The sequence below is a fragment of the Myxine glutinosa genome, chromosome 1 (assembly GCF_964187855.1).
Source record: "Myxine glutinosa chromosome 1, kmMyxGlut1.1, whole genome shotgun sequence".
Taxonomy (NCBI): Eukaryota; Metazoa; Chordata; class Myxini; order Myxiniformes; family Myxinidae; genus Myxine; species Myxine glutinosa.
Window position 1 is genome coordinate 300441490 of NC_136261.1, and position 23828 is coordinate 300465317.

The window sequence follows — 23828 nt, forward strand, 5'->3', positions numbered from 1 at the left end:
ATTATTATTATGAATGATTTTAATTTATCTTGCATGATTTCAGCTTTGATTATTATTTCACAGTCTGCAGTGATATAAATAGTAATTTTCAAATGCTTTGTATCTATTCAGCTTTTTTTGTTGCATGAATGTGTTTACGATTTGTTTTTACGTAAATTCTCATCGGCAGACGTTTTCTGATGGTTCTGTGATGTTTCCCATTGTTCTGGCTTCGCTGTCCGTCGGCATTCCAAATTTCAGATTTCTTTGACACATGAAAGACACCGAACGTTGATATCAGCCAGTCAATCAGTCAATGGATAGAACGAGCTTTGCATGGAAAAGAATGCATACAATTTATTTCGCAGAGTGGTAACGGTCAAGTTACCACTCTGGTCTTCTGATTGATTCCAATTCAAAATTGTTAATTCGCTGACACAATGTGAGAAGGAAGAACATTGGAGGATGTGGGTATCGATCCCACTACCTCTCGCATGCTATGCGAGCACTCTACCATTTGAGCTAATCCCCCGATACCTTTTGGTGATTTCATAGAAAGGCAAGCATTATTATTATTAAGAATGATTTTGATTCATCTTGCATAATCTCAGCTTTGATTATTATTTCACAGTTTGCAGTGATATAAATTGCAATTTTCAAATGCTATACATCGATTCAGCTTTTTTTTGTTTTATGAATGCGTTTACTGTTTTTTAAACGTAAATATTCATTGGCAGACGCTTTCTGACGGTTCTGTGATGTCTCCCAGTGAAACGGCTTCACTGTCCGTCGGCATTTCAAATTTCAGATTTCGATGACACCTGGAAGATGCCGAACGTTGATGTGAGCCACTGTCAGTCATTGGATAGAGGGAGCTTTAAATGGAAAATAATGCATACAATTTATTTTGCAGAGTGGTAATGGTCAAGTTTGCGTGTCTTCTGATTCATTCCAATTCAAAATTGTTAATTCGCTGACAAAATGTGAGAATGTAAAACATTGGAGGATGTGGGTATCAATCCCACTACCTCTCGCATGCTAAGTGAGCACTCTACCATTTGAGCTTATCTCCTGTTACCACTTAGTGATTTTCGAAAAAGGCAAGCTTTATTATTATTTCGAATGATTTTAATTTATCTTGCATTGTCTCAGCTTTGATGATTATTTTACAGTTTACAGTGATATAAATTGCAATTTTCAAATGCTATATATCGATTCAGCTTTTTGTTGTTTTATGAATGCGTTTACGGTTTTTTTAAACGTAAATATTCATTGGCAGACGCTTTCTGACGGTTCTGTCATGTCTCCCAGTGTACCGGCTTTGCTGTCCATCGGCATTCCAAATTTCAGATTTATATGACACCTGGAAGATACCGAACGTTGATATCACCCAGTCACTCAGTCAATGGTGAGAAAGAGCTTGATATGGAAAATAATGCATACAATTTGTTTCGTGGAGAGGCAATGGTCAAGATTGCGTGTCTTCTGAATCCTGCCGATTAAAATTTGTTAATTCGCTGACAAAATGTGAGAATGTAAAATATTGGAGGATGTTGGTATCAATCCCACTACCTCTCGCATGCTAAGTGAGCACTCCTACCATTTATAGCTTATCTCCCGTTACCACTTAGTGATTTTCGAAAAAGGCAAGCTTTATTATTATTACGAATGATTTTATTTTATCTTGCATTGTCTCAGCTTTGATGATTATTTCACAGTTTGCAGTGATATAAATTGCAATTTTCAAATGCTATATATGGATTCAGCTTTTTTTTGTTTTATGAATGCGTTTACGGTTTTTTTAAACGTAAATATTCATTGGCAGACGCTTTCTGACGGTTCTGTCATGTCTCCCAGTGTACCGTCTTCGCTGTCTGTCTGTATTTCAAATTTCAGATTTCGATGACACCTGGAAGATGCCGAACATTGATGTGAGCCAGTCTGTCAGTCAATGGATAGAGGGAGCATTATATGGAAAATAATGCATACAATTTATTTTGCAGAGTGGTGATGGTCAAGTTTGCATGTCTTCTGATTCATTCCAATTCAAAATTGTTAATTCGCTGACAAAATGTGGCAATGGAGAATATTGGAGGATGTGGGTATCGATCCCACTACCTCTCGCATGCATAAGCGAGCACTCTACCATTTGAGCTAATCCACCGTTACCTCTTTGTGATTTTATATAAAGGAAAGTTTTGTTATTATTATGAATGCTTTTAATTTATCTTGCATTGTCTCAGCTTTGATGATTATTTCACAGTTTACAGTGATATAAATTGCAATTTTCAAATGCTTTATATATATCGATTCAGCTTTTTTTGTTTTATGAATGCGTTTTCGGGTTTTTTTAAACGTAAATATTCATTGGCAGACGCTTTCTGACGGTTCTGTGATGTCTCCCAGTGTACCGGCTTTGCTGTCCATCGGCATTCCAAATTTCAGATTTATATGACACCTGGAAGATACCGAACGTTGATATCACCCAGTCACTCAGTCAATGGCGAGAAAGAGCTTGATATGGGAAATAATGCATACAGTTTGTTTCGTGGAGAGGCAATGGTCAAGATTGCGTGTCTTCTGATTCCTGCCGATTAAAATTTGTTAATTCGCTGACAAAATGTGAGAATGTAGAATTTTGGAGGATGTGGGTATTGATCCCACTGCCTCTCACATACAAAGCAAGCACTCTACCATTTGAGCTAATCCCCCGATACCTCAAGATGATGTCATATAAAGGCAACCTTTATTATTATTATGAATGATTTTAATTTATCTTGCATGATTTCAGCTTTGATTATTATTTCACATTCTGCAGTGATATAAATAGTAATTTTCAAATGCTTTGTATCTATTCAGCTTTTTTTATTGCATGAATGTGTTTACGATTTGTTTTTACGTAAATTCTCATCGGCAGACGCTTTCTGATGGTTCTGTGATGTTTCCCATTGTTCTGGCTTCGCTGTCCGTCGGCATTCCAAATTTCAGATTTCTTTGACACATGAAAGACACCGAATGTTGATATCAGCCAGTCAATCAGTCAATGGATAGAACGAGCTTTGCATGGAAAAGAATGCATACAATTTATTTCGCAGAGTGGTAATGGTCAAGTTACCACTCTGGTCTTCTGATTGATTCCAATTCAAAATTGTTAATTCGCTGACAAAATGTGAGAATGTAAAACATTGGAGGATGTGGGTATCGATCCCACTACCTTTCGCATGCTAAGTGAGCCTTCTACCATTTGAGCTTATCTCGTGTTACCACTTAGTGATTTTCGAAAAAGGCAAGCGTTATTATTATTACGAATGATTTTAATTAATCTTGCATTGTCTCAGCTTTGATGATTATTTCACAGTTTACAGTGATATAAATTGCAATTTTCAAATGCTATATATCGATTCAGCTTTTTTTTGTTTTATGAATGCGTTTACGGTTTTTTAAACGTAAATATTCATTGGCAGATGCTTTCTGACGGTTCTGTGATGTCTCCCAGTGAACCGGCTTCGCTGTCCGTCGGCATTTCAAATTTCAGATTTCGATGACACCTGGAAGATGCCGAACGTTGATGTGAGCCACTGTCAGTCATTGGATAGAGGGAGCTTTAAATGGAAAATAATGCATACAATTTATTTTGCAGAGTGGTAATGGTCAAGTTTGCATGTCTTCTGATTGATTCCAATTCAAAATTGTTAATTCGCTGACAAAATGTGGCAATGGAGAATATTTGAGGATGTGGGTATCGATCCCACTACCTCTCGCATGCATAAGCGAGCACTTTACCATTTGAGCTAATCCCCCGTTACCGCTTTGTGATTTTATATAAAGGAAAGTTTTGTTATTATTATGAATGCTTTTAATTTATCTTGCATTGTCTCAGCTTTGATGATTATTTCACAGTTTACAGTGATATAAATTGCAATTTTCAAATGCTTTATATGTATCGATTCAGCTTTTTTTGTTTTATGAATGCGTTTTCGGGTTTTTTAAACGTAAATATTCATTGGCAGACGCTTTCTGACGGTTCTGTGATGTCTCCCAGTGTACCGGCTTTGCTGTCCATCGGCATTCCAAATTTCAGATTTATATGACACCTGGAAGATACCGAACGTTGAAATCACCCAGTCACTCAGTCAATGGTGAGAAAGAGCTTGATATGGAAAATAATGCATACAATTTGTTTCGTGGAGAGGCAATGGTCAAGATTGCGTGTCTTCTGATTCCTGCCGATTAAAATTGTTAATTCGCTGACAAAATGTGAGAACGTAGAATTTTGGAGGATGTGGGTCTCGATCCCACTGCCTCTCACATGCAAAGCGAGCACTCTACCATTTGAGCTAATCCCCCGATACCTCGAGATGATGTCATATAAAGGCAAGCTTTATTATTATTATGAATGATTTTAATTTATCTTGCATGATTTCAGCTTTGATTATTATTTCACAGTCTGCAGTGATATAAATAGTAATTTTCAAATGCTTTGTATCTATTCAGCTTTTTTTATTGTATGAATGTGTTTACGATTTGTTTTTACGTAAATTCTCATCGGCAGACGCTTTCTGATGGTTCTGTGATGTTTCCCATTGTTCTGGCTTCGCTGTCCATCGACATTCCAAATTTCAGGTTTCTTTGACACATGAAAGACACCGAACGTTGATATCAGCCAGTCAATCAGTCAATGGTTAGAACGAGCTTTGCATGGAAAAGAATGCATACAATTTATTTCGCAGAGTGGTAACGGTCAAGTTACCACTCTGGTTTTCTGATTGATTCCAATTCAAAATTGTTAATTCGCTGACAAAATGTGAGAATGAAGAACATTGGAGGATGTGGGTATCGATCCCACTGCCTCTCGCATGCAAGGCGAGTGCTCTACCATTTGAGCTAATCCCTGGATACCTCTAGATGATTTCATATAAAGGCAAGCTTTATTATTATTATGAATGATTTTAATTTATCTTGCATGATTTCAGCTTTGATTATTAGCGTTGAGGAAGCGCCTCTCGCGAATGACTTCCAGCCAGTGTAACGCGAATTCCTGTCACAGGAATTCTGAGATCATATAAGTGTGACGTGGCAGTTCCTGATTGGTTCGTGTTGGGGAACCCCTTCTCGCTGCCGACGTGACGTAAATTCGCGCACGCGCACTGGTGAAGCGTGAGATTCGGCCCAAGGTTCTTATTATTATTATTATTATTATTATTTTTGTATACAAGATCGAGGCTCGAACCATGATCGAGGCTCGAAATTCCATGCCCGAACCTCAGCGCAATCCAAGAGGATTCACTTGTTATTTCACAGTCTGCAGTGATATAAATTGTAATTTTCAAATGCTTTGTATCTATTCAGCTTTTTTTATTGGATGAATGTGTTTACGATTTGTTTTTACGTAAATTCTCATCAGCAGACGCTTTCTGATGGTTCTGTGATGTTTCGCATTGTTCTGGCTTCGCTGTCCATCGGCATTCCAAATTTCAGATTTCTTTGACACATGAAAGACACCGAACGTTGATATCACCCAGTCAATCAGTCAATGGTTAGAACGAGCTTTGCATGGAAAAGAATGCATACAATTTATTTCGTAGAGTGGTCATGGTCAAGTTACCACTCTGGTCTTCTGATTGATTCCAATTCAAAATTGTTAATTCGCTGACAAAATGTGAGAATGTAAAACATTGGAGGATGTGGGTATCAATCCCACTACCTCTCGCATGCTAAGTGAGCACTCTACCATTTGAGCTTATCTCCTGTTACCACTTAGTGATTTTCGAAAAAGGCAAGCTTTATTATTATTTCGAATGATTTTAATTTATCTTGCATTGTCTCAGCTTTGATGATTATTTTACAGTTTACAGTGATATAAATTGCAATTTTCAAATGCTATATATCGATTCAGCTTTTTGTTGTTTTATGAATGCGTTTACGGTTTTTTTAAACGTAAATATTCATTGGCAGACGCTTTCTGACGGTTCTGTCATGTCTCCCAGTGTACCGGCTTTGCTGTCCATCGGCATTCCAAATTTCAGATTTATATGACACCTGGAAGATACCGAACGTTGATATCACCCAGTCACTCAGTCAATGGTGAGAAAGAGCTTGATATGGAAAATAATGCATACAATTTGTTTCGTGGAGAGGCAATGGTCAAGATTGCGTGTCTTCTGAATCCTGCCGATTAAAATTTGTTAATTCGCTGACAAAATGTGAGAATGTAGAATTTTGGAGGATGTGGGTATCAATCCCACTGCCTCTCACATGCAGGGTGAGCTGCTCTACCATTTGAGCTAATCCCCCGATACCTCGAGATGATGTCATATAAAGGCAAGCTTTATTATTATTATGAATGATTTTAATTTATCTTGCATGATTTCAGCTTTGATTATTATTTCACAGTCTGCAGTGATATAAATAGTAATTTTCAAATGCTTTGTATCTATTCAGCTTTTTTTATTGTATGAATATGTTTACGATTTGTTTTTATGTAAATTCTCATCGGCAGACGCTTTCTGATGGTTCTGTGATGTTTCCCATTGTTCAGGCTTCGCTGTCCGTCGGCATTCCACATTTCAGATTTCTTTGACACATGAAAGACACCGAACGTTGATATCAGCCAGTCAATCAGTCAATGGTTAGAACGAGCTTTGCATGGAAAAGAATGCATACAATTTATTTCGCAGAGTGGTAATGGTCAAGTTACCACTCTGGTCTTCTGATTGATTCCAATTCAAAATTGTTAATTCGCTGACAAAATGTGAGAATGTAAAACATTGGAGAATGTGGGTATCAATCCCACTACCTCTCGCATGCATAAGTGAACACGCTACCATTTGAGCTAATCCCCCGTTACCTTTTGGTGATTTCATAGAAAGGCAAGCATTATTATAATTATTAAGAATGATTTTGATTAATCTTGTATAATCTCAGCTTTGATTATTATTTCACAGTTTACAGTGATATAAATTGCAATTTTCAAATGCTATATATCGATTCAGCTTTTTTTTGTTTTATAAATGCGTTTACGGTTTTTTAAACGTAAATATTCATTGGCAGACGCTTTCTGATGGTTCTGTGATGTTTCCCATTGTTCTGGCTTAGCTGTCCGTCGGCATTCCAAATTTCAGATTTCTTTGACACATGAAAGACACCGAACGTTGATATCAGGCAGTCAATCAGTCAATGGTTAGAACGAGCTTTGCATGGAAAAGAATGCATACAATTTATTTCACAGAGTGGTAATGGTCAAGTTTGCATGTCTTCTGATTGATTCCAATTCAAAATTGTAAATTCGCTGACAAAATGTGAGAATGTAAAATATTGGAGGATGTTGGTATTGATCCCACTACCTCGTGCATGCTAAGTGAGCACTCTACCATTTGAGCTTATCTCCCGTTACCATTTATGATTTTCGAAAAAGGCAAGTGTTATTATTATTACGAATGATTTTAATCTATCTTGCATTGTCTCAGCTTTGATGATTATTTCACAGTTTACAGTGATATAAATTGCAATTTTCAAATGCTATATATCGATTCAGCTTTTTTTTGTTTTATGAATGCGTTTACCGTTTTTTAAACGTAAATATTCATTGGCAGACGCTTTCTGACAGTTCTGTGATGTCTCCCAGTGAACTGGCTTCGCTGTCCGTCGGCATTTCAAATTTCAGATTTCGATGACACCTGGAAGATGCCGAACGTTGATGTGAGCCACTGTCAGTCATTGGATAGAGGGAGCTTTAAATGGAAAATAATGCATACAATTTATTTTGCAGAGTGGTAATGGTCAAGTTTGCGTGTCTTCTGATTCATTCCAATTCAAATTTGTTAATTCGCTGACAAAATGTGAGAATGTATAATATTGGAGGATGTTGGTATCGATCCCATTCCCTCTCGCATGCTAAGTGAGCACTCTACCATTTGAGCTTATCTCCCGTTACCACTTAGTGATTTTCGAAAAAGGCAAGCGTTATTATTATTACGAATGATTTTAATTTATCTTGCATTGTCTCAGCTTTGATGATTATTTCACAGTTTACAGTGATATAAATTGCAATTTTCAAATGCTATATATCGATTCAGCTTTTTTTTGTTTTATGAATGCGTTTACCGTTTTTTCAACGTAAATATTCATTGGCAGACACTTTCTGACGGTTCTGTGATGTCTCCCAGTGAACTGGCTTCGCTGTCCGTCGGCATTTCAAATTTCAGATTTCGATGACACCTGGAAGATGCCGAACGTTGATGTGAGCCACTGTCAGTCATTGGATAGAGGGAGCTTTAAATGGAAAATAATGCATACAATTTATTTTGCAGAGTGGTAATGGTCAAGTTTGCGTGTCTTCTGATTCATTCCAATTCATAATTGTTAATTCGCTGACAAAATGTGACAATGTAGAATATTGGAAGATGTGGGTATCGATCCCACTACCTCGCGCATGCTAAGCGAGCACTCTACCATTTGAGCTAATCCCCCGTTAACTCTTTGCGATTTTATATAAAGGCAAGTTTTGTTATTATTATGAATGATTTTAATTTATCTTGCATTGTCTCAGCTTTGATGATTATTTTTACAGTTTACAGTGATACAAATTGCAATTTTCAAATGCTATATATATATCGATTCAGCTTTTTTTGTTTTATAAATGCGTTTTCGGTTTTTTAAAACGTAAATATTCATTGGCAGACGCTTTCTGATGGTTCTGTGATGTCTCCCAGTGTTCCGGCTGTGCTGTCCATCGGCATTTCAAATTTCAGATTTATATGACACCTGGAAGATACCGAACGTTGATATCACCCAGTCACTCAGTCAATGGTGAGAATGAGCTTGATATGGAAAATAATGCATTCAATTTGTTTCGTGGAGAGGCAATGGTCAAGATTGCGTGTCTTCTGATTCCTGCCGATTAAAATTTGTTTATTCGCTGACAAAATGTGAGAATGTAAAATTTTGGTAGGATGTGGGTATCAATCCCACTGCATCTCACATGCAAAGCGAGCACTCTATCATTTGAGCTAATCCCCTGATACCTCAAGAGGATTTCATATAAAGGCAAGCTTTATTATTATTATGAATGATTTTAATTTATCTTGCATGATTTCAGCTTTGATTATTATTTCACAGTCTGCAGTGATATAAATAGTAATTTTCAAATGTTTTGTATCTATTCAGCTTTTTTTATTGCATGAATGTGTTATGATTTGTTTTTACGTAAATTCTCATCGGCAGACGCTTTCTGATGGTTCTGTGATGTTTCCCATTGTTCTGGCTTCGCTGTCCGTCGGCATTCCAAATTTCAGATTTCTTTGACACATGAAAGACACCGAACGTTGATATCAGCCAGTCAATCAGTCAATGGTTAGAATGAGCTTTGCATGGAAAATAATGCATACAATTTATTTCGCAGAGTGGTAATGGTCAAGTTTGCTTGTCTTCTGATTGATTCCAATTCAAAATTGTTAATTCGCTGACAAAATGTGAGAATGTAGAACATTGGAGGATGTGGGTATCGATCCCACTACCTCTCGCATGCTAAGCGAGCACTCTACCATTTGAGCTAATCCCCCGTTATCTTTCGGTGATTTCATAGAAAGGCAAGCATTATTATTATTAAGAATGATTTTGATTAATCTTGTATATCTCAGCTTTGATTATTATTTCACAGATTACAGTGATATAAATTGCAATTTTCAAATGCTTTGTATCGATTCAGCTTTTTTTTGTTTTATAAATGCGTTTACGGTTTTTTAAACGTAAATATTCATTGGCAGACACTTTCTGACGGTTCTGTGATGTCTCCCAGTGAACCGGCTTCGCTGTCCGTCGGCATTTCAAATTTCAGATTTCGATGACACCTGGAAGATGCCGAACGTTGATGTGAGCCACTGTCAGTCATTGGATAGAGGGAGCTTTAAATGGAAAATAATGCATACAATTTATTTTGCAGAGTGGTAATGGTCAAGTTTGCACGTCTTCTGATTCATTTCAATTCAAAATTGTTAATTCGCTGACAAAATGTGGCAATGTGTAATATTGGAGGATGTGGGTATCGATCCCAATACCTCTCGCTTGCTTAAGCAAGCACTCTACCATTTGAGCTAATCCCCTGTTACCTCTTTGCGATTTTATATAAAGGCAAGTTTTGTTATTATTATGAATGCTTTTAATGTATCTTGCATTGTCTCAGCTTTGATGATTATTTCACAGTTTACAGTGATATAAATTGCAATTTTCAAATGCTATATATATATCGATTCAGCTTTTTTTGTTTTATGAATGCGTTTTCGGGTTTTTTTAACGTAAATATTCATTGGCAGACGCTTTCTGACGGTTCTGTGATGTCTCCCAGTGTACCGGCTTTGCTGTCCATCGGCATTCCAAATTTCAGATTTATATGACACCTGGAAGATACCGAACGTTGATATCACCCAGTCACTCAGTCAATGGATAGAGGGAGCTTTATATGGAAAATAATGCATACAATTTGTTTCGTGGAGAGGTAATGGTCAAGTTTGCGTGTCTTCTGATTCATTCCAATTCAAAATTGTTAATTCGCTGACAAAATGTGGCAATGTAGAATTTTGGAGGATGTGGGTATTGATCCCACTGCCTCTCACATACAAAGCGAGTGCTTTACCATTTGAGCTAAACCCTGGATACCTCTAGATGATTTCATATAAAGGCAAGCTTTATTATTATTATGAATGATTTTAATTTATCTTGCATGATTTCAGCTTTGATTATTATTTCACAGTCTGCAGTGATATAAATTGTAATTTTCAAATGCTTTGTATCTATTCAGCTTTTTTTATTGGATGAATGTGTTTACGATTTGTTTTTACGTAAATTCTCATCAGCAGACGCTTTCTGATGGTTCTGTGATGTTTTGCATTGTTCTGGCTTCGCTGTCCATCGGCATCCCAAATTTCAGATTTCTTTGACACATGAAAGACACCGAACGTTGATATCACCCAGTCAATCAGTCAATGGTTAGAGCGAGCTTTGCATGGAAAAGAATGCATACAATTTATTTCGTGGAGTGGTCATGGTCAAGTTACCACTCTGGTCTTCTGATTGATTCCAATGCAAAATTGTTAATTCGCTGACAAAATGTGAGAATGTAAAACATTGGAGGATGTGGGTATCAATCCCACGACCTCTTGCATGCTAAGTGAGCACTCGACCATTTGAGCTTATCTCCCGTTACCAATTAGCGATTTTCGAAAAAGGCAAGCTTTATTATTATTACGAATGATGTTAATTTATCTTGCATTGTCTCAGCTTTGATGATTATTTCACAGTTTACAGTGATATAAATTGCAATTTTCAAATGCTATATATATATCGATTCAGCTTTTTTTGTTTTATGAATGCGTTTTCGGGTTTTTTTAATGTAAATATTCATTGGCAGACGCTTTCTGACGGTTCTGTGTTGTCTCCCAGTGTTCCGGCTTTGCTGTCCATCGGCATTCCAAATTTCAGATTTATATGAAACCTGGAAGATACCGAACGTTGATATCACCCAGTCACTCAGTCAATGGTGATAAAGAGCTTGATATGGAAAATAATGCACACAATTTGTTTCGTGGAGAGGCAATGGTCAAGTTTGCGTGTCTTCTGATTCCTGCCGATTCAAATTTGTTAATTTGCTGACAAAATGTGAGAATGTAAAATTTTGGAGGATGTGGGTATCAATCCCACTGCTTCTCACATGCAAAGCGAGTGCTCTACCATTTGAGCTAATCCCCCGATACCTTGAGATGACTTCATATAAAGGCAAGCTTTATTATTATTATGAATGATTTTATTTTATCTTGCATGATTTCAGCTTTGATTATTATTTCACAGTCTGCAGTGATATAAATAGTAATTTTCAAATGCTTTGTATCTATTCAGCTTTTTTTATTGCATGAATGTGTTTACGATTTGTTTTTACGTAAATTCTCATCGGCAGACGATTTCTGATGGTTCTGTGATGTTTCCCATTGTTCTGGCTTCGCTGTCTGTCGGCATTCCAAATTTCAGATTTCTTTGACACATGAAAGACACCGAACGTTGATATCAGCCATTCAGTCAGTCAATGGTTAGAACGAGCTTTGCATGGAAAAGAATGCATACAATTTATTTCGTAGAGTGGTGATGGTCAAGTTACCACTTTGGTCTTCTGATTGATTCCAATTCAAAATTGTTAATTCGCTGACAAAATGTGAGAATGTAAGGCATTGGAGGATGTGGGTATCGATCCCACTACCTCTCGCATGCATAAGTGAGCACTCTACCATTTGAGCTTATCTCCTGTTACCACTTAGTGATTTTCGAAAAAGGCAAGCTTTATTATTATTACGAATGATTTTAATTTATCTTGCATTGTCTCAGCTTTGATGATTATTTCACAGTTTACAGTGATATAAATTGCAATTTTCAAATGCTATATATCGATTCAGCTTTTTTTTGTTTTATGAATGCGTTTACGGTTTTTTTAAACGTAAATATTCATTGGCAGACGCTTTCTGACGGTTCTGTCATGTCTCCCAGTGTACCGGCTTCGCTGTCCGTCTGCATTTCAAATTTCAGATTTCGATGACACCTGGAAGATGCCGAACATTGATGTGAGCCAGTCTGTCATTCAATGGATAGAGGGAGCTTTATATGGAAAATAATGCATACAATTTATTTTGCAGAGTGGTTATGGTCAAGTTTGCGTGTCTTCTGATTCATTCCAATTCAAAATTGTTAATTCGCTGACAAAATGTGACAATGTAGAATATTGGAGGATGTGGGTATTGATCCCACTACCTCTCGGCATGCTAAGCCAGCACTCTACCATTTGAGCTAATCCCCCATTAACTCTTTGTGATTTTATATAAAGGCAAGTTTTGGCAAGTTTGTTATTTTGTTATTATTATGAATAATAATAATAAGCTAATTGGAGGGGAGCTAATCCCCTGTTACCTTTTGGTGATTTCCTAGAAAGGCAAACATTATTATTATTAAGAATGATTTTGATTCATCTTGAATAATCTCAGCTTTGATTATTATTTCACAGTTTACAGTGATATAAATTGTAATTTTCAAATGCTTTGTATCTATTTAGCTTTTTTTATTGCATGAATGTGTTTACGATTTGTTTTTACGTAAATTCTCATTGGCAGATGCTTTCTCATGGTTCTGTGATGTTTCCCATTGTTCTGGCTTCGCTGTCCGTCGGCTTTCCAAATTTCAGATTTCTTTGACACATGAAAGTCACCGAACGTTGATATCAGGCAGTCAATCAGTCAATGGTTAGAATGAGCTTTGCATGGAAAAGAATGCATACAATTTATTTCGCAGAGTGGTAATGGTCAAGTTTGCGTGTCTTCTGATTGATTCCAATTCAAAATTGTTAATTCGCTGACAAAATGTGAGAATGTAGAACATTGGAAGATGTTGGTATCGATCCCACTATCTCTCGCATGCTAAGCGAGCACTCTACCATTTGAGCTAATCCCCCATTACCTTTTGGTGATTTCATAGAAAGGCAAGCAGTATTATTATTCTTAAGAATGATTTTGATTAATCTTGTATAATCTCAGCTTTGATTATTATTTCACAGTTTACAGTGATATAAATTGCAATTTTCAAATGCTATATATCGATTCAGCTTTTTTTTGTTTTATAAATGCGTTTACGGTTTTTTAAACGTAAATATTCATTGGCAGACACTTTCTGACGGTTCTGTGATGTCTCCCAGTGAACCGGCTTCACTGTCCGTCGGCATTTCAAATTTCAGGTTTCGATGACACCTGGAAGATGCCGAACTTTGATTGCAGCCACTGTCAGTCATTGGATAGAGGGAGCTTTAAATGGAAAATAATGCATACAATTTATTTTGCAGAGTGGTAATGGTCAAGTTTGCGCGTCTTCTGATTCATTCCAATTCAAAATTGTTAATTCGCTGACAAAATGTGAGAATGTAAAATATTGGAGGATGTTGGTATCAATCCCACTTCCTCTCGCATGCATAAGTAAGCACTCTACCATTTGAGCTTATCTCCCATCACCACTTTGTGATTTTCGAAAAACGCAAGCTTTATTATTATTATGAATGATTTTAATTTATCTTGCATTGTCTCAGCTTTGATGATTATTTCACAGTTTACAGTGATATAAATTGCTATTTTCAAATGCTATATATCGATTCAGCTTTTTTTTGTTTTATGAATGTGTTTACGGTTTTTTTAAACGTAAATATTCATTGGCAGACGCTTTCTGATGGTTCTTTCATGTCTCCCAGTGTACTGGCTTCGCTGTCCGTCTGCATTTCAAATTTCAGATTTCGATGACACCTGGAAGATGCCGAACATTGACGTGAGCCAGTCTGTCAGTCAATGGATAGAGGGAGCTTTATATGGAAAATAATGTATACAATTTATTTTGCAGAGTGGTAATGGTCAAGGTTGCGTGTCTTCTGATTCATTCCAATTCAAAATTGTTAATTCGCTGACAAAATGTGGCAATGTAGAATATTGGAGGATGTGGGTATCGATCCCACTACCTCTCGCATGCTAAGCGAGCACTCTACCATTTGAGATAATCCCCCGTTAACTCTTTGTGATTTTATATAAAGGCAAGTTTTGTTATTATTATGAATGATTTTAATTTATCTTGCATTGTCTCAGCTTTGATGATTATTTCACAGTTTACAGTGATATAAATTGCAATTTTCAAATGCTATATATATATCGATTCAGCTTTTTTTGTTTTATTAATGCGTTTTCGTTTTTCTTTAAAGTAAATATTCATTGGCAGACGCTTTCTGACGGTTCTGTGATGTCTCCCAGTGTACCGTCTTCGCTGTCTGTCTGTATTTCAAATTTCGATGACACCTGGAAGATGCCGAACATTGATGTGAGCCAGTTTGTCATTCAATGGATAGAGGGAGCATTATATGGAAAATAATGCATACAATTTATTTTGCAGAGTGGTGATGGTCAAGTTTGCATGTCTTCTGATTCATTCCAATTCAAGGTTGTTAATTCGCTGACAAGATGTGGCAATGGAGAATATTGGAGGATGTGGGTATCGATCCCACTACCTCTCGCATGCTAAGCGAGCACTCTAACATTTAGAGCTAATCCACCGTTACCTCTTTGTGATTTTATATAAAGGAAAGTTTTGTTATTATTATGAATGCTTTTAATTTATCTTGCATTGTCTCAGCTTTGATGATTATTTCACAGTTTACAGTGATATAAATTGCAATTTTCAAATGCTTTATATATATCGATTCAGCTTTTTTTGTTTTATGAATGCGTTTTCGGGTTTTTTTAAACGTAAATATTCATTGGCAGACGCTTTCTGACGGTTCTGTGATGTCTCCCAGTGTACCGGCTTTGCTGTCCATCGGCATTCCAAATTTCAGATTTATATGACACCTGGAAGATACCGAACGTTGATATCACCCAGTCACTCAGTCAATGGCGAGAAAGAGCTTGATATGGGAAATAATGCATACAGTTTGTTTCGTGGAGAGGCAATGGTCAAGATTGCGTGTCTTCTGATTCCTGCCGATTAAAATTTGTTAATTCGCTGACAAAATGTGAGAATGTAAAATTTTGGTAGGATGTGGGTATCGATCCCACTGCCTCTCACATACAAAGCAAGCACTCTACCATTTGAGCTAATTCCCCGATACCTCAAGATGATGTCATATAAAGGCAAGCTTTATTATTATTATGAATGATTTTAATTTATCTTGCATGATTTCAGCTTTGATTATTATTTCACATTCTGCAGTGATATAAATAGTAATTTTCAAATGCTTTGTATCTATTCAGCTTTTTTTATTGCATGAATGTGTTTACGATTTGTTTTTACGTAAATTCTCATCGGCAGACGCTTTCTGATGGTTCTGTGATGTTTCCCATTGTTCTGGCTTCGCTGTCCGTCGGCATTCCAAATTTCAGATTTCTTTGACACATGAAAGACACCGAACGTTGATATCAGCTAGTCAATCAGTCAATGGTTAGAACGAGCTTTGCATGGAAAATAATGCATACAATTTATTTTGCAGAGTGGTGATGGTCAAGTTTGCATGTCTTCTGATTGATTCCAATTCAAAATTGTTAATTCGCTGACAAAATGTGAGAATGTAAAACATTGGAGGATGTGGGTCTCGATCCCACTACCTTGCGTATGCTAAGCGAGCTCTCTACCATTTGAGCTTATCTCCTGTTACCACTTAGTGATTTTCGAAAAAGGCAAGCTTTGTTATTATTACGAATGATTTTAATTAATCTTGCATTGTCTCAGCTTTGATGATTATTTCACAGTTTCCAGTCATATAAATTGCAATTTTTAAATGCTATATATCGATTCAGCTTTTTTTTGTTTTATGAATGCGTTTACGGGTTTTTTAAACGTAAATATTCATTGGCAGACGCTTTCTGACGGTTCTGTCATGTCTCCCAGTGTAGCGGGTTCGCTGTCCGTCTGCATTTCAAATTTCAGATTTCGATGACACCTGGAAGATGCCGAACATTGACGTGAGCCAGTCTGTCAGTCAATGGATAGAGGGAGCTTTAAATGGAAAATAATGCATACAATTTATTTTGCAGAGTGGTAATGGTCAAGTTTGCGTGTCTTCTGATTCATTCCAATTCAAAATTGTTAATTCGCTGACAAAATGTGAGAATGTAAAATATTGGAGGATGTTGGTATCAATCCCACTACCTCTCGCATGCATAAGTAACCACTCTACCATTTGAGCTTATCTCCTGTTACCACTTAGTGATTTTCGAAAAAGGCAAGCTTTATTATTATTACGAATGATTTTAATTTATCTTGCATTGTCTCAGCTTTGATGATTATTTCACAGTTTACAGTGATATAAATTGCTATTTTCAAATGCTATATATCGATTCAGCTTTTTTTTGTTTTATGAATGTGTTTACGGTTTTTTTAAACGTAAATATTCATTGGCAGACGCTTTCTGACGGTTCTGTCATGTCTCCCAGTGTACTGGCTTCGCTGTCCGTCTGCATTTCAAATTTCAGATTTCGATGACACCTGGAAGATGCCGAACATTGACGTGAGCCAGTCTGTCAGTCAATGGATAGAGGGAGCTTTATATGGAAAATAATGCATACAATTTATTTTGCAGAGTGGTAATGGTCAAGTTTGCGTGTCTTCTGATTCATTCCAATTCAAAATTGTTAATTCGCTGACAAAATGTGACAATGTAAAATATTGGAGGATGTGGGTATCGATCCCACTACCTCTCGCATGCTAAGCGAGCACTCTACCATTTGAGCTAATCCCCCGTTAACTTGTTGTGATTTTATATAAAGGCAAGTTTTGTTATTATTATGAATGATTTTAATTTATCTTGCATTGTCTCAGCTTTGATGATTATTTCACAGTTTACAGTGATATAAATTGCAATTTTCAAATGCTATATATATATTGATTCAGCTTTTTTTGTTTTATTAATGCGTTTTCGTTTTTTTTTAAAGTAAATATTCATTGGCAGACACTTTCTGACGGTTCTGTGATGTCTCCCAGTGTACCGGCTTTGCTGTCCATCGGCATTCCAAATTTCAGATTTATATGACACATGGAAGATACCGAACGTTGATATCACCCAGTCACTCAGTCAATGGTGAGAAAGAGCTTGATATGGAAAATAATGCATACAATTTGTTTCGTGGAGAGGCAATGGTCAAGATTGCATGTCTTCTGATTCCTGCCGATTAAAATTTGTTAATTCGCTGACAAAATGTGAGGATGTAGAATTTTGGAGGATGTGGGTATAGATCCCACTGCCTCTCACATGCAAAGCAAGCGCTCTACCGTTTGAGCTAATCCCCTGATACCTCAAGATGATGTCATATAAAGGCAAGCTTTATTATTATTTTGAATGATTTTAATTTATCTTGCATGATTTCAGCTTTGATGATTATTTCACAGTTTACAGTGATATAAATTGCAATTTTCAAATGCTTTATATATATCGATTCAGCTTTTTTTGTTTTATGAATGCGTTTTCGGGTTTTTTTAAACGTAAATATTCATTGGCAGACGCTTTCTGACGGTTCTGTGATGTCTCCCAGTGTACCGGCTTTGCTGTCCATCGGCATTCCAAATTTCAGATTTATATGACACCTGGAAGATACCGAACGTTGATATCACCCAGTCACTCAGTCAATGGCGAGAAAGAGCTTGATATGGGAAATAATGCATACAGTTTGTTTCGTGGAGAGGCAATGGTCAAGATTGCGTGTCTTCTGATTCCTGCCGATTAAAATTTGTTAATTCGCTGACAAAATGTGAGAATGTAGAATTTTGGAGGATGTGGGTATCGATCCCACTGCCTCTCACATACAAAGCAAGCACTCTACCATTTGAGCTAATTCCCCGATACCTCAAGATGATGTCATATAAAGGCAAGCTTTATTATTATTATGAATGATTTTAATTTATCTTGCATGATTTCAGCTTTGATTATTATTTCACATTCTGCAGTGATATAAATAGTAATTTTCAAATGCTTTGTATCTATTCAGCTTTTTTTATTGCATGAATGTGTTTACGATTTGTTTTTACGTAAATTCTCATCGGCAGACGCTTTCTGATGGTTCTGTGATGTTTCCCATTGTTCTGGCTTCGCTGTCCGTCGGCATTCCAAATTTCAGATTTCTTTGACACATGAAAGACACCGAACGTTGATATCAGCCAGTCAATCAGTCAATGGTTAGAACGAGCTTTGCATGGAAAAGAATGCATACAATTTATTTTGCAGAGTGGTAATGGTCAAGTTACCACTTTGGTCTTCTGATTGATTCCAATTCAAAATTGTTAATTCGCTGACAAAATGTGAGAATGTAAGGCATTGGAGGATGTGGGTATCGATCCCACTACCTCTCGCATGCATAAGTGAGCACTCTACCATTTGAGCTTATCTCCTGTTACCACTTAGTGATTTTCGAAAAAGGCAAGCTTTATTATTATTACGAATGATTTTAATTTATCTTGCATTGTCTCAGCTTTGATGATTATTTCACAGTTTACAGTGATATAAATTGCAATTTTCAAATGCTATATATCGATTCAGCTTTTTTTTGTTTTATGAATGCGTTTACGGTTTTTTAAAACGTAAATATTCATTGGCAGACGCTTTCTGACGGTTCTGTCATGTCTCCCAGTGTACCGGCTTCGCTGTCCGTCTGCATTTCAAATTTCAGATTTCGATGACACCTGGAAGATGCCGAACATTGATGTGAGCCAGTCTGTCATTCAATGGATAGAGGGAGCTTTATATGGAAAATAATGCATACAATTTATTTTGCAGAGTGGTTATGGTCAAGTTTGCGTGTCTTCTGATTCATTCCAATTCAAAATTGTTAATTCGCTGACAAAATGTGGCAATGTAGAATATTGGAGGATGTGGGTATTGATCCCACTACCTCTCGCATGCTAAGCGAGCACTCTACCATTTGAGCTAATCCCCCATTAACTCTTTGTGATTTTATATAAAGGCAAGTTTTGGCAAGTTTGTTATTTTGTTATTATTATGAATAATAATAATAAGCTAATTGGAGGGGAGCTAATCCCCTGTTACCTTTTGGTGATTTCCTAGAAAGGCAAACATTATTATTATTAAGAATGATTTTGATTCATCTTGAATAATCTCAGCTTTGATTATTATTTCACAGTTTACAGTGATATAAATTGTAATTTTCAAATGCTTTGTATCTATTTAGCTTTTTTTATTGCATGAATGTGTTTACGATTTGTTTTTACGTAAATTCTCATCGGCAGATGCTTTCTCATGGTTCTGTGATGTTTCCCATTGTTCTGGCTTCGCTGTCCGTCGGCTTTCCAAATTTCAGATTTCTTTGACACATGAAAGTCACCGAACGTTGATATCAGGCAGTCAATCAGTCAATGGTTAGAACGAGCTTTGCATGGAAAAGAATGCATACAATTTATTTCGCAGAGTGGTAATGGTCAAGTTTGCGTGTCTTCTGATTGATTCCAATTCAAAATTGTTAATTCGCTGACAAAATGTGAGAATGTAGAACATTGGAGGATGTTGGTATCGATCCCACTATCTCTCGCATGCTAAGCGAGCACTCTACCATTTGAGCTAATCCCCCGTTACCTTTTGGTGATTTCATAGAAAGGCAAGCAGTATTATTATTCTTAAGAATGATTTTGATTAATCTTGTATAATCTCAGCTTTGATTATTATTTCACAGTTTACAGTGATATAAATTGCAATTTTCAAATGCTATATATCGATTCAGCTTTTTTTTGTTTTATAAATGCGTTTACGGTTTTTTAAACGTAAATATTCATTGGCAGACACTTTCTGACGGTTCTGTGATGTCTCCCAGTGAACCGGCTTCACTGTCCGTCAGCATTTCAAATTTCAGGTTTCGATGACACCTGGAAGATGCCGAACATTGACGTGAGCCAGTCTGTCAGTCAATGGATAGAGGGAGCTTTATATGGAAAATAATGTATACAATTTATTTTGCAGAGTGGTAATGGTCAAGGTTGCGTGTCTTCTGATTCATTCCAATTCAAAATTGTTAATTCGCTGACAAAATGTGACAATGTAAAATATTGGAGGATGTGGGTATCGATCCCACTACCTCTCGCATGCTTAAGTGAGCACTCTACCATTTGAGCTAATCCCCCGTTAACTTGTTGTGATTTTATATAAAGGCAAGTTTTGTTATTATTATGAATGATTTTAATTTATCTTGCATTGTCTCAGCTTTGATGATTATTTCACAGTTTACAGTGATATAAATTGCAATTTTCAAATGCTATATATATATCGATTCAGCTTTTTTTGTTTTATTAATGCGTTTTCGTTTTTTTTTAAAGTAAATATTCATTGGCAGACACTTTCTGACGGTTCTGTGATGTCTCCCAGTGTACCGGCTTTGCTGTCCATCGGCATTCCAAATTTCAGATTTATATGACACATGGAAGATACCGAACGTTGATATCACCCAGTCACTCAGTCAATGGTGAGAAAGAGCTTGATATGGAAAATAATGCATACAATTTGTTTCGTGGAGAGGCAATGGTCAAGATTGCATGTCTTCTGATTCCTGCCGATTAAAATTTGTTAATTCGCTGACAAAATGTGAGGATGTAGAACATTGGAGGATGTTGGTATCGATCCCACTATCTCTCGCATGCCTAAGCGAGCACCCTACCATTTGAGCTAATCCCCCGTTACCTTTTGGTGATTTCATAGAAAGGCAAGTTTTGTTATTATTATGAATGATTTTAATTTATCTTGCATTGTCTCAGCTTTGATGATTATTTCACAGTTTACAGTGATATAAATTGCAATTTTCAAATGCTATATATATATCGATTCAGCTTTTTTTGTTTTATTAATGCGTTTTCGTTTTTTTTTAAAGTAAATATTCATTGGCAGACGCTTTCTGACGGTTCTGTGATGTCTCCCAGTGTACCGTCTTCGCTGTCTGTCTGTATTTCAAATTTCGATGACACCTGGAAGATGCCGAACATTGATGTGAGCCAGTCTGTCATTCAATGGATAGAGGGAGCATTATATGGAAAATAATGCATACAATTTATTTTGCAGAGTGGTGATGGTCAAGTTTGCATGTCTTCTGATTCATTCCAATTCAAAATTGTTAATTCGCTGACAAGATGTGGCAATGGAGAATATTGGAGGATGTGGGTATCGATCCCACTACCTCTCGCATGCTAAGCGAGCACTCTACCATTTGAGCTAATCCACCGTTACCTCTTTGTGATTTTATATAAAGGAAAGTTTTGTTATTATTATGAATGCTTTTAATTTATCTTGCATTGTCTCAGCTTTGATGATTATTTCACAGTTTACAGTGATATAAATTGCAATTTTCAAATGCTATATATCGATTCAGCTTTTTTTTGTTTTATGAATGCGTTTACGGGTTTTTTAAACGTAAATATTCATTGGCAGACGCTTTCTGACGGTTCTGTGATGTCTCCCAGTGTACCGGCTTTGCTGTCCATCGGCATTCCAAATTTCAGATTTATATGACACCTGGAAGATACCGAACGTTGATATCACCCAGTCACTCAGTCAATGGCGAGAAAGAGCTTGATATGGGAAATAATGCATACAGTTTGTTTCGTGGAGAGGCAATGGTCAAGATTGCGTGTCTTCTGATTCCTGCCGATTAAAATTTGTTAATTCGCTGACAAAATGTGAGAATGTAAAATTTTGGAGGATGTGGGTATCGATCCCACTGCCTCTCACATACAAAGCAAGCACTCTACCATTTGAGCTAATTCCCCGATACCTCAAGATGATGTCATATAAAGGCAAGCTTTATTATTATTATGAATGATTTTAATTTATCTTGCATGATTTCAGCTTTGATTATTATTTCACATTCTGCAGTGATATAAATAGTAATTTTCAAATGCTTTGTATCTATTCAGCTTTTTTTATTGCATGAATGTGTTTACGATTTGTTTTTACGTAAATTCTCATCGGCAGACGCTTTCTGATGGTTCTGTGATGTTTCCCATTGTTCTGGCTTCGCTGTCCGTCGGCATTCCAAATTTCAGATTTCTTTGACACATGAAAGACACCGAACGTTGATATCAGCCAGTCAATCAGTCAATGGTTAGAACGAGCTTTGCATGGAAAAGAATGCATACAATTTATTTTGCAGAGTGGTAATGGTCAAGTTACCACTCTGGTCTTCTGATTGATTCCAATTCAAAATTGTTAATTCGCTGACAAAATGTGAGAATGTAAAACATTGGAGGATGTGGGTCTCGATCCCACTACCTTGCGTATGCTAAGCGAGCTCTCTACCATTTGAGCTTATCTCCTGTTACCACTTAGTGATTTTCGAAAAAGGCAAGCTTTGTTATTATTACGAATGATTTTAATTAATCTTGCATTGTCTCAGCTTTGATGATTATTTCACAGTTTCCAGTCATATAAATTGCAATTTTCAAATGCTATATATCGATTCAGCTTTTTTTTGTTTTATGAATGCGTTTACGGGTTTTTTAAACGTAAATATTCATTGGCAGACGCTTTCTGACGGTTCTGTCATGTCTCCCAGTGTAGCGGGTTCGCTGTCCGTCTGCATTTCAAATTTCAGATTTCGATGACACCTGGAAGATGCCGAACATTGACGTGAGCCAGTCTGTCAGTCAATGGATAGAGGGAGCTTTAAATGGAAAATAATGCATACAATTTATTTTGCAGAGTGGTAATGGTCAAGTTTGCGTGTCTTCTGATTCATTCCAATTCAAAATTGTTAATTCGCTGACAAAATGTGAGAATGTAAAATATTGGAGGATGTTGGTATCAATCCCACTACCTCTCGCATGCATAAGTAACCACTCTACCATTTGAGCTTATCTCCTGTTACCACTTAGTGATTTTCGAAAAAGGCAAGCTTTATTATTATTACGAATGATTTTAATTTATCTTGCATTGTCTCAGCTTTGATGATTATTTCACAGTTTACAGTGATATAAATTGCTATTTTCAAATGCTATATATCGATTCAGCTTTTTTTTGTTTTTTGAATGTGTTTACGGTTTTTTTAAACGTAAATATTCATTGGCAGACGCTTTCTGACGGTTCTGTCATGTCTCCCAGTGTACTGGCTTCGCTGTCCGTCTGCATTTCAAATTTCAGATTTCGATGACACCTGGAAGATGCCGAACATTGACGTGAGCCAGTCTGTCAGTCAATGGATAGAGGGAGCTTTATATGGAAAATAATGCATACAATTTATTTTGCAGAGTGGTAATGGTCAAGTTTGCGTGTCTTCTGATTCATTCCAATTCAAAATTGTTAATTCGCTGAC

At 36.5% G+C, this 23828-nt stretch overlaps 4 non-coding genes across 4 annotated transcripts; all 4 read right to left on the minus strand.

The window, feature by feature from the left end:
- Positions 1–9466: 9466 nt before the first annotated feature.
- On the minus strand, positions 9467–9539 carry TRNAA-AGC (transfer RNA alanine (anticodon AGC)). Its single transcript has one exon. It is a non-coding gene; the product is annotated as a tRNA-Ala (tRNA).
- A 7661-nt stretch (positions 9540–17200) lies between these two features.
- TRNAA-AGC (transfer RNA alanine (anticodon AGC)) lies at positions 17201–17273 on the minus strand. The gene has a single exon. It is a non-coding gene; the product is annotated as a tRNA-Ala (tRNA).
- Positions 17274–19387: 2114 nt separating this feature from the next.
- Positions 19388–19460, minus strand: TRNAA-AGC (transfer RNA alanine (anticodon AGC)). The gene has a single exon. It is a non-coding gene; the product is annotated as a tRNA-Ala (tRNA).
- Positions 19461–21670: 2210 nt separating this feature from the next.
- Positions 21671–21743, minus strand: TRNAA-AGC (transfer RNA alanine (anticodon AGC)). The gene has a single exon. It is a non-coding gene; the product is annotated as a tRNA-Ala (tRNA).
- Positions 21744–23828: the final 2085 nt, after the last annotated feature.